Consider the following 12,220-nt stretch of genomic DNA (forward strand, 5'->3'; position numbering starts at 1 on the left):
GTTATGAGCTTGTCGCAGTGTGTACTTAGCAAACCGCGACCCACGTGCGAATCCACCCCGGCCACCCACCCCCGTCGAGGTGCACACCCTCCCTCGCGAAGTGCGCCCCGTTCGCCAAGTGTGAGCCCTGCCCGGGTGCGCGCACCTTGCTAGGGCGTCGGGTGTGCACCCGGCCCGGCCTACGTGCGTGCACCTGGACGGGGCGTCGTGTGCGTGCAGTGTCCCGTCTGCAACGCGGTGCCCACACACCACCTCGGGCGCAACGACCTGCGCTCACATGTGGGCCGAGTGCACCTTGGTGCATGTTCGGGGCGCCTCGGGTGCACGCTCGATCTTGCCCCGGTGCACCAAGGCGCTCGGTTTGCCCCGGGTGCGCACTTGGTGCAAGGTGGGCACCCAAAATAGGGATCAAGCACCAAAACACAAGTTTCGGGATGCAAAATGGGACCCAAGGACCACAAATGCGTTCCAAGACCCATGATGGGTCCACGAGAACAAAAATGTGTTCCGAGACTTAATAAACAAATATTGGGTTTTAGGAGAAGAAACATGCTCTGATGCCCAAAACGAGAATCGACCCCGAAAAGGCCACAGGCCAAAAGTGGGATGCGAGACAAAAAAAAATGGGACCCGAGGACCAAAATTGGGTTCCCAGGTCGAAGACAGGGCAACCGGACAAGAAACGACCTCTAAGGCTCGAAATGAGTCCCGACGACTAAAACTTGACAAGAAGCACCCATCAGGCACCCAACTCGACACCCATGGGATGCCGACCCACCCGGGCTTCCACCTAGCACACCTTGGCACCCACCCACCCTCGCACCCAACCTCGCACCCAACTTAGCACCTTTGAACCCACATTGGCACTCACCCTGACCCTGGCACCTTGGAACCCACATTGGCACTCACCTTGACCCTGGCACCCACCTTTGCACTCACCTTGGGACCCACCCTGGCTCCCACCTCGGCACCCACCCAGACACCCACCTTGGTTCCTTGGCACCCACCTTGGATCCTTGGCACCCACCCCGACACCCACCTTGGCACGCAACTTGGCTACTTGCCACCCACCTTGGCTCCTTGACGCCCACCCCGACAACCACCCCGTGACCTACCCTGGCTAGGGTTGGTGCACACCCACCCTGGTGCCCACCTTGGCACCCACCCCATGACCCACCTTGGCACGCACCTTAGTACCCACCCTGTTACCCACCCTAGGACCCACCCCGTGACCCACCTTGGCCAGGGTGGGTGCACCCACCCTGGTGCCCACCTTGGCACCCACCCATCCTAGCACCCAGCCTGTGACCGGGCTTGGAACCCAACCTTGCACCCGTCTTGGCCAGTGTGGGTGCGCACCCATCCTGGCACCCACGTTGTGACACACCCTTTAACCCACGCACCCTAGCAGCCACGTTGGCACCCACCTTGGAACACAACCTAGCAACTTGGCACCCACCCCGTGACCCACCTTGGCATCCACCATAGCAGTCGCCCACTTGGCACCCACCTTGGAACCCAAGTTGGCACCCACCTCGGCACCCACCTTGACACTTGTGGACCCACCTTGCCACTCACCCTAGCATCGACCCATCCTAGCACCCACCCTGGCACCTTTGCACCCTAGCACTCACCCATCCTAGCACCTAACCTGTGACCCACCTTGACACTCACCCTCGCACCCACCTTGGAACCCAACCTAGCACCCACCCACCCTGACACCAACCCTAGCACCTACCCACCCTTGCACCCACCCTGTGACCCATCTTGGCACCCACCCATCCTACCACTCAACCTATCACCCACCTTCTCACCCACCTTGGCATCCACCTTAGCACCCACCCACACTGGCACCTTGGCACCCACCTCGGGCAAGGTGGGTGCACACCCACCCTGACACCCAATTTAGAACCAACCGAGCATGTTACCCACCTTGGCACCCACATTGCAGCCCACCCTAGTACCCACCCTATGACCCACATTGGCATCCACACCCTAGCACCCAGGCACCTCGACACCCGCCTTGACACGCACCCTAGCACTAAACCTGTGACCCACCTTGGAACTCACCCTAGAACCCACCCACCCTGTGAACCACCTTGGCATCCACCTTAGCACCCACCCACCTTGGCACCCACTCTAGCACTCACCCATCCTAACACCCAACTTGTTACCCACCTTGGCACCCGCCCTCGCGTCCACCTTGAAACCCACCCTAGCACCCACCCACGCAGGAGCCCACCTTGGCACCCAACCTAACACCCACGCATCCTGGCACCCAACTTGTGACCCACCTTGGAACCCACCCTAGTACCCACCTTTGAACCCACTATATCACCAACCCACCTTGGCACCCACCCTATGACCCTCTTTGGAATCCACCCTAGCACGCACCCACCCTGGCACCCACCATGGAGCGCACCCTAGCACCCACCCACCTCGGCACGCACCTCAACACCCACCTTGGTGTGCGCACTGCGCCAACCTCTCAAAGACCCTATGTGGTGCGCTCCAAAGTGTACACCTTTGGTGCGCTCCAAGGTGCGCACCTTTGGTGCACACCGAGGTGCACACCAAAGTGTGCACCGAGGTGAGCACCAAAGTGCACTCCAAGGTGCACACCAAGGCGTGCACCTTTGGTGCGGTCAATGCAAACGAATTCGGAAGTTGGGGTCGATGTCCTAATCGCTGCTGCAGACTACACGTATGAGAATCGGACAAATAGCTTTATATAGGGGAGGTGTTGCGTTTGATGGGTCGACTCCCCTGGTTGTGTGCACTGCACCAACTTCAAAGACCCTGTCTTGTTTAAGAAGTCAAAAGTTGGGGTGGATGTCCTAATCATTGCTGCAGTCTACGCATGTATGAGAATCAGACAAATAGCTTATATAGGGGAGGTGTTGCATTCGGTGGGTTGACTCCCCTGGTTGTGCGCACTGCGCCAACCTCAAAGACCCCGCATAGCAGAAGAAGTCGGAAGTCGGATTTTGGTGAGCACCAAGGCGTGCACCTTTGGTGCGGTCAACGCAGACGAATTCAGAAGTTGGGGTGGATGTCCTAATCGTTGTTGCAGGCTACACATGTATGAGAATCAGACAAATAGCTTATATAGGGGAGGTGTTGGGTTTGATGGGTCAACTCCCTTGGTTGTGCGCATTACGCCAACCTCAAAGACCTTGTTTTCGTTAAGAAGTCAAAAGTTGGGGTCAATGTCCTAATGGCTCCTGTAGGCTACACATGTATGAGAATCGGACAAATAGCTTATATAGGGGAGGTGTTGGGTTTGATGGGTCGACTCCCCTGGTTGTGCGCATTACGTCAACCTCAAAGACCTTGTTTTCGTTAAGAAGTCAAAAGTTGGGGTCGATGTCCTAATTGCTCCTGTAGACTACACATGTATGAGAATCAGACAAATAGCTTATATAGGGGAGGTGTTGGGTTTGATGGGTTGACTCCCCTAGTTGTTCGCATTACACCAACCTCAAAGACCTTGTTTTCGTTTAGAAGCCGAAAGTTGGGGTCGATGTCCTAATTGCTCCTGCAGGCTACGCATGTATGAGAATCAGACAAATAGCTTATATAGGGGAGGTGTTGGGTTTGATGGGTCGACTCCCCTGGTTGTGCGCATTGCGCCAACCTCAAAGACCCTGCATTGCGGATGAAGTCGAAAGTCAGAGTTTGGTGTGCTACAAGGTGTGGTCGAAGGTGCTCACCTAGGTGTGCACCTTTGGAGCGCAGGAAAAGTGCCCTCCAAAAGTGCGCACCTTTGGAGTGCACAAAAGTGCCCTCCAAAAGTGCGCACCTTTGGAGCGCACAAAAGTGCCCTCCAAAAAGTGCCCTCCAAAAGTGCGCACCTTTGGAGCGCACAAAAGTGCCCTCCAAAAAGTGCCCTCCAAAAGTGCGCACCTTTGGAGTGCAGAAAAGTGCCCTCCAAAAAGTGCCCTCCAAAAGTGTGCACCTTTGGAGTGCACAAAAGTGCCCTCCAAAAGTGCGCACCTTTGGAGCGCAGAAAAGTGCCCTCCAAAAAGTGCCCTCCAAAAGTGCGCACCTTTGGAGCGCAGAAAAGTGCCCTCCAAAAAGTGCCCTCCAAAAGTGCGCACCTTTGGAGCGCAGAAAAGTGCCCTCCAAAAAGTGCCCTCCAAAAGTGCGCACCTTTGGAGCGCAGAAAAGTGCCCTCCAAAAAGTGCCCTCCAAAAGTGCGCACCTTTGGAGCGCACAAAAGTGCCCTCCAAAAAGTGCCCTCCAAAAGTGCGCACCTTTGGAGCGCACAAAAGTGCCCTCCAAAAGTGCGCACCTTTGGAGCGCACAAAAGTGCCCTCCAAAAGTGCGCACTTTTGGTGCGCACCAAGGCGCTGGTTCGGTCGTTGCAGGCGAGTTCGGAAGTTGGGGTCGATGTCCTGAGCGGAGGTGCAAACTACACAGGTGTCGGAATCGGACAAATAGCTTATATAGGGGAGGTGTATGCTTCGATGGGTCGACTCCCCAGGTTGAGCGCACCGCGCCAACCTCAAAGACCCTACGGTATGGATGAAGTCGGAAGTTGGGTCCGATGACCGATTCGATTAGTAGGTATGCTCATGAGGTCGGAATTTGGGTCCGATGACCTGCCATGTGCAGGAAGGCGAATGTTGGCACTGTGCGTTGCAAGGTGCACACCAAGGTGCTGGTGCGGTCTTTTTAGTCGAGTTCGGAAGTTGGGGTCGATGTCCTGATCGGAGGTGCAAGCTACACAGGTGTGGGAATCGGACAAATAGCTTATATAGGGGAGGTGTATGCTTCGTTGGGTCGACTCCCCGGGTTGAGCGCACCGCGCCAACCTCAAAGACCCTACGGTATGGATGAAGTCGGAAGTTGGGTCCGATGACCGATTCGATATGTAGGCATACTCGCGAGGTCGGAATTTGGGTCCGATGACCTGCCATGTGCAGGAAGGCGAATGTTGGCACTGTGCGTTGCAAGGTGCGCACCAAGGCGCTGGTTCGGTCGTTGCAGGCGAGTTCGGAAGTTGGGGTCGATGTCCTGATCGGAGGTGCAAACTACACAGGTGTGGGAATCGGACAAATAGCTTATATAGGGGAGGTGTATGCTTCGTTGGGTCGACTCCCCGGGTTGAGCGCACCGCGCCAACCTCAAAGACCCTACGGTATGGATGAAGTCGGAAGTTGTGTCCGATGACCGATTCGATATGTAGGCATACTCGCGAGGTCGGAATTTGGGTCCGATGACCTGCCATGTGCAGGAAGGCGAATGTTGGGACTGTGCGTCGCAAGGTGCGCACCAAGGCGCTGGTGCCGTCGTTGCAGTCGAGTTCGGAAGTTGGGGTCGATGTCCTGGTCAGAGGTGCAAACTACACAGGTGTGGGAATCGGACAAATAGCTTATATAGGGGAGGTGTATGCTTCGATGGGTCGACTCCCCGGGTTGAGCGCACCGCGCCAACCTCAAAGACCCTACAGTATGGATGAAGTCGGAAGTTGGGTCCGATGACCGATTCGATACGTAGGCATATTGGCGAGGTCTGAATTTGTGTCCGATGACCTGCCATGCGCAGGAAGGCGGAATTTGGGTCCGATGACCGAGTTGATGGCGTGCCATGCGCAGAAAGGCGGAATTTGGGTCCGATGACCGAGTTGATGTTGATGGCCCGCCATGCACAGGAAGGCGGAATTTGGGTCCGATGACCGATTTGAAGGCGTGCCATGCGCAGAAAGGCGGAGTTTGGGTCCGATGACCGAGTTGATATTGATGGCCCGCCATGCGCAGGAAGGCGGAATTTGGGTCCGATGACCTGACATACGCATGGAGTCCGACTCGGGGGCCGATGTTCGATTCGATGACTTGCATTGTGGGTAAAGTCGGAAGTTGTGGTCTTTGACCCGATTCGATGACCAGACTTCGGCTGCTTGAGAATCGGACAAATAACTTATATAGGGGAGGTAGTGTTCTCGAGCATCCTCCCCCCGTGCCCGTTTATGTCGATTGATGCTGGTGCTCGACTGGTTGGAGCGCTCGGATGCAAAAATCTTGCACCAGGATTTATCGATTGTGATGGACACGGCAAGTCTCCTGATTGCTATGCAGGAGCTCATCGTGAATCTCTATGCGGCCTTGGTATGGACTCGACCTGCGGAATGGTTCGGCAATGGTAGTCGCTCCAACACGTCCTTGCAATGGCCACAGAGGTGATTCGACTAGAGCTCCAGTCTAGCTTTTGGGTTGCTTGGCGGACTGGTATAGCCGCGATCGAGTTCCGGCCATGAACGTTTTAGATAGCTCTTGGGCTTTCTGGGACGGAAGTCGGAAGTTTGGGCTGTTGTCCGATTTGATGACCATTCTTCGGATGTGTGAGAATCGGACAAATAACTTATATAGGGGACTGTGTTGTCTCACGCAGCCCCCTCCGTGCCCCTCTATCTCGACCGATGTTGGTGCTTGAAAGGGTTGGGATCGCTCGGATTTATAAACGTGCACCACCATTTGTCGAGTGTGAGGGACGCGGCAGGTCTCCTAAATGCTATACGGGCGCTCTCTGAGAATCTCTATCCGGCCTCGACACAGACTAGTCTTGCTGAATGGTTTGGCACTGGTAGTCGATCCAACACGTCGTTGTTGTGGCCGCCTAGGCGATTCGATTCGAGCCCCCGTCTAGCTTTTGGGTTGCTTGGCGGATTTTGCCCTATCCGCAAGTGAGCTCGGTCCCTAAACGTTCGAGAAACCCGATTGCTATGCGCCGACTCTCTTTCTTGCGAGCCTCCATCTAGCTTTTGGGTCTCTACGGAACGGAAGTCGGAATCTGGGACCGTTGTTTGATTCGACGAGGCAGACTACGGTTGTGCGAGAATCGGACAAATAACTTATATAGGGGAGGTGTTGACTGGAGCATTCTCCCCCGTGCCCCTCTAACTCGACCAATGCTGGCGCTCGAACGGTGGTAGCGCTCGGATTTTCGTTGAGCGCCAGCATTGGTCGATTTAGAGGGGCATGCGAGATTCCCGAATGCTATGCGAGGGCTCTAACGGAAATGTCTATTGGTTTCGGTATGGATGCAATTGCGAGTGGTTCGGCAAAGGTAGTCGTTCCGATGCGTCCATGTCGTGGCCAAATCGATAATTCGATTTGAGCCCTCGTATAGCATTTGGGTCTCTCGATGTGATTCCGCATTCCAGTCCCTTTGGGCACTGCTTGAGCCGCATCCCAGGGGGTTCCCTTCCCAATAATCTGCCTCGCAACCCGATTGCTATGCGGTGAGGCTCCTCGGCCGCCTCGGAACTATCTGTGTATCAGACGCATCGCGGGATAAGGGGTTGGCAACGGTAGTCGCCCCAAGCGCGTCCGATGCTTGGACCATTCCGAGGCGGCCCTGAAGCCTCTTCCGTCTAGCCGTTGGGTCCTTCTCGCCGCATCCCTTGCCTCGCACCCCGATTGCTATGCGGTGAGGCTCCTCGGCCGCCTTGGAACTATCTGTGTATCAGACGCATCGCGGGATAAGGGGTTGTCACTGGTAGTCGCCCCAAGCGCGTCCGATGCTTGGACCATTCCGAGGCGGCCCTGAAGCCTCTTCCGTCTAGCCGTTGGGTCCTTCTCGCCGCATCCCTCGACTCGCACCCCGATTGCTATGCGGTGAGGCTCCTCGGCCGCCTTGGAACTATCTGTGTATCGGACGCGTCGCGGGATAAGGGGTTGTCACTGGTAGTCGCCCCAAGCGCGTCCGATGCTTGGACCATTCCGAGGCGGCCCTGAAGCCTCTTCCGTCTAGCCGTTGGGTCCTTCTCGCCGCATCCCTCGCCTCGCACCCCGATTGCTATGCGGTGAGGCTCCTCGGCCGCCTTGGAACTATCAATGTATCGGACGCGTCGCGGGATAAGGGGTTGTCACTGGTAGTCGCCCCAAGCGCGTGCGATGCATGGACCATTCCCAGGCGGCCCTGAAGCCTCTTCCGTCTAGCCGTTGGGTCCTTCTCGCCGCATCCCTCGCCTCGCACCCCGATTGCTATGCGGTGAGGCTCCTCGGCCGCCTTGGAACTATCTGTGTATCGGACGCGTCGCGGGATAAGGGGTTGTCACTGGTAGTCGCCCCAAGCGCGTCCGATGCTTGGACCATTCCGAGGCGGCCCTGAAGCCTCTTTCGTCTAGCCGTTGGGTCCTTCTCGCCGCATCCCTCGCCTCGCACCCCGATTGCTATGCGGTGAGGCTCCTCGGCCGCCTTGGAACTATCTGTGTATCGGACGCGTCGCGGGATAAGGGGTTGTCACTGGTAGTCGCCCCAAGCGCGTCCGATGCTTGGACCATTCCGAGGCGGCCCTGAAGCCTCTTCCGTCTAGCCGTTGGGTCCTTCTCGCCGCATCCCTCGCCTCGCACCCCGATTGCTATGCGGTGAGGCTCCTCGGCCGCCTTGGAACTATCTGTGTATCGGACGCGTCGCGGGATAAGGGGTTGTCACTGGTAGTCGCCCCAAGCGCGTCCGATGCTTGGACCATTCCGAGGCGGCCCTGAAGCCTCTTCCGTCTAGCCGTTGGGTCCTTCTCGCCGCATCCCTCGCCTCGCACCCCGATTGCTATGCGGTGAGGCTCCTCGGCCGCCTTGGAACTATCTGTGTATCGGACGCATCGCGGGATAAGGGGTTGTCACTGGTAGTCGCCCCAAGCGCGTCCGATGCTTGGACCATTCCGAGGCGGCCCTGAAGCCTCTTCCGTCTAGCCGTTGGGTCCTTCTCGCCGCATCCCTCGCCTCGCACCCCGATTGCTATGCGGTGAGGCTCCTCGGCCGCCTTGGAACTATCTGTGTATCGGACGCGTCGCGGGATAAGGGGTTGTCACTGGTAGTCGCCCCAAGCGCGTCCGATGCTTGGACCATTCCGAGGCGGCCCTGAAGCCTCTTCCGTCTAGCCGTTGGGTCCTTCTCGCCGCATCCCTCGCCTCGCACCCCGATTGCTATGCGGTGAGGCTCCTCGGCCGCCTTGGAACTATCTGTGTATCGGACGCGTCGCGGGATAAGGGGTTGTCACTGGTAGTCGCCCCAAGCGCGTCCGATGCTTGGACCATTCCGAGGCGGCCCTGAAGCCTCTTCCGTCTAGCCGTTGGGTCCTTCTCGCCGCATCCCTCGCCTCGCACCCCGATTGCTATGCGGTGAGGCTCCTCGGCCGCCTTGGAACTATCTGTGTATCGGACGCGTCGCGGGATAAGGGGTTGTCACTGGTAGTCGCCCCAAGCGCGTCCGATGCTTGGACCATTCCGAGGCGGCCCTGAAGCCTCTTCCGTCTAGCCGTTGGGTCCTTCTCGCCGCATCCCTCGCCTCGCACCCCGATTGCTATGCGGTGAGGCTCCTCGGCCGCCTTGGAACTATCTGTGTATCGGACGCATCGCGGGATAAGGGGTTGTCACTGGTAGTCGCCCCAAGCGCGTCCGATGCTTGGACCATTCCGAGGCGGCCCTGAAGCCTCTTCCGTCTAGCCGTTGGGTCCTTCTCGCCGCATCCCTCGCCTCGCACCCCGATTGCTATGCGGTGAGGCTCCTCGGCCGCCTTGGAACTATCTGTGTATCGGACGCGTCGCGGGATAAGGGGTTGTCACTGGTAGTCGCCCCAAGCGCGTCCGATGCTTGGACCATTCCGAGGCGGACCTGAAGCCTCTTCCGTCTAGCCGTTGGGTCCTTCTCGCCGCATCCCTCGCCTCGCACCCCGATTGCTATGCGGTGAGGCTCCTCGGCCGCCTTGGAACTATCTGTGTATCGGACGCGTCGCGGGATAAGGGGTTGTCACTGGTAGTCGCCCCAAGCGCGTCCGATGCTTGGACCATTCCGAGGCGGCCCTGAAGCCTCTTCCGTCTAGCCGTTGGGTCCTTCTCGCCGCATCCCTCGCCTCGCACCCCGATTGCTATGCGGTGAGGCTCCTCGGCCGCCTTGGAACTATCTGTGTATCGGACGCGTCGCGGGATAAGGGGTTGTCACTGGTAGTCGCCCCAAGCGCGTCCGATGCTTGGACCATTCCGAGGCGGACCTGAAGCCTCTTCCCTCTAGCCGTTGGGGCTTTCTCGCCGCATCCCTCGCCTCGCACCCCGATTGCTATTCGGTGAGGCTCCTCGGCCGCCTTGGAACTATCTGTGTATCGGACGCATCGCGGGATAAGGGGTTGGCAGTGGTAGTCGCCCCAAGCGCGTCCGATGCTTGGACCATTCCGAGGCGGCCCTGCAGCCTCTTCCGTCTAGCCGTTGGGGCCATCTCGCTGCATCCCCCACCTCGCACCACGATTGCTATGCGGTGAGGCTCCTTGGCCGCCTCGGAACTATCTGTGTATCGGACGCATCGCGGGATAAGGGGTTGTCACTGGTAGTCGCCCCAAGCGCGTCCGATGCTTGGACTATTCCGAGGCGGCCCTGCAGCCTCTTCCGTCTAGCCGTTGGGGCCATCTCGCCGCATCCCCCAGCTCCTCGGCCGCCTCGGAACTATCTGTGTATCGGACGCATCGCGGGATAAGGGGTTGGCAGTGGTAGTCGCCCCAAGCGCGTTCGATGCTTGGACTATTCCGAGGCGGCCCCGCAGCCTCTTCCGTCTACCCTTTGGGGCCATCTCGCCGCATCCCTCGCCTCGCACCCCGATTGCTATGCGGTGAGGCTCCTCGGCCGCCTGGGAACTATCTTCGTATCGGATGCATCGCGGGATAAGGGGTTGTCACTGGTAGTCGCCCCAAGCGCGTCCGATGCTTGGACTATTCCGAGGCGGCCCTGTGGCCTCTTCCGTCTAGCCGTTGGGGCCATCTCGCCGCATCCCTCACCTCGCACCCCCATTGCTATGCGGTGAGGCTCCTCGGCCGCCTTGGAACTGTCTTCGTATCGGAAGCATCGCGGGATAAGGGGTTGTCACTGGTAGTCGCCCCAAGCGCGTCCGATGCTTGGACTATTCCGAGGCGGCCCTGCAGCCTCTTCCGTCTAGCCGTTGGGGCCATCTCGCCGCATCCCCCACCTCGCACCCGGATTGCTATGCGGTGAGGCTCCTCGGCCGCCTTGGAACTATCTTCGTATCGGACGCATCGCGGGATAAGGGGTTGTCACTGGTAGTCGCCCCAAGCGCGTCCGATGCTTGGACTATTCCGACGCGGCCCTGTGGCCTCTTCCGTCTAGCCGTTGGGGCCATCTCGCCGCATCCCCCACCTCGCACCCCGATTGCTATGCGGTGAGGCTCCTCGGCCGCCTTGGAACCATCTTCGTATCGGACGCATCGCGGGATGAGGGGTTGTCACTGGTAGTCGCCCCAAGCGCGTCCGATGCTTGGACCATTCCGAGGCGGCCCTGAAGCCTCTTCCGTCTAGCCGTTGGGGCCTTCCCGCCCCATCCCTCGCCTCGCACCCCCGATTGCTATGCGGTGAGGCTCCTCGGCCGCCTTGGAACCATCTGTGTATCGGACGCATCGCGGGATAAGGGGTTGGCACTGGTAGTCGCCCCAAGCGCGTCCGATGCTTGGAGCATTCCGAGGTGGCCCTGAAGCCTCTTCCGTCTAGCCGTTGGGGCCTTCCCGCCCCATCCCTCGCCTCGCACCCCGATTGATATGCGGTGAGGCTCCTCGGCCGCCTTGGAACTATCTGTGTATCGGACGCATCGCGGGATAAGGGGTTGGCACTGGTAGTCGTCCCAATCGCGTCCGATGCTTGGACCATTCCGAGGCGGCCCTGCAGCCTCTTCCGTTTAGCCGTCGGGGCCTTCCCGCCGCATCCCTCGCCTCGCATCCCGATTCCTATGCGGTGAGTCTTCTCGGCCGCCGCGGAACTATACCTGTTATTGCTACTGCATCCTTCGGCTGGTAACCTCCTCTGCCGCCTTGGAACGTTCTCTTTGTCGGACGCGTCGCGGGATAAGGGGTTGGCACTGGTAGTCGCCCCAAGCGCGCCCGATGCATAGACCGCTCCGAGTTGACCTTGCTTTCAGCCTCTCACATGCATAGACCTCTCTGAGTCGACCCTGCAGCCTCTCACGTTTAGCCTTTGGAATCTCGCCTCACAACATGATTGCTATCCTTGATGCATCCCTTGCCTCGAGCCCTGATTGCTTTCTTGGCTGCATCCCTCCTCTCCTCACAGCCCGGTTGTCATCACTGCTTCATCCGTCGCTTCATGCATTCTGGCTGCTGGGCCCTTCCCACCGCACACCTCGATTGCTATCTCTTCTGCATCACACACCCCGATTGCTATCTCTGCTACATCCCTCGGCTCTCACTTCTGCATCCTTCGCCTCCC

This window comes from Cryptomeria japonica, unplaced genomic scaffold (assembly GCF_030272615.1).
Source record: "Cryptomeria japonica unplaced genomic scaffold, Sugi_1.0 HiC_scaffold_399, whole genome shotgun sequence".
NCBI classification, from domain to species: Eukaryota; Viridiplantae; Streptophyta; class Pinopsida; order Cupressales; family Cupressaceae; genus Cryptomeria; species Cryptomeria japonica.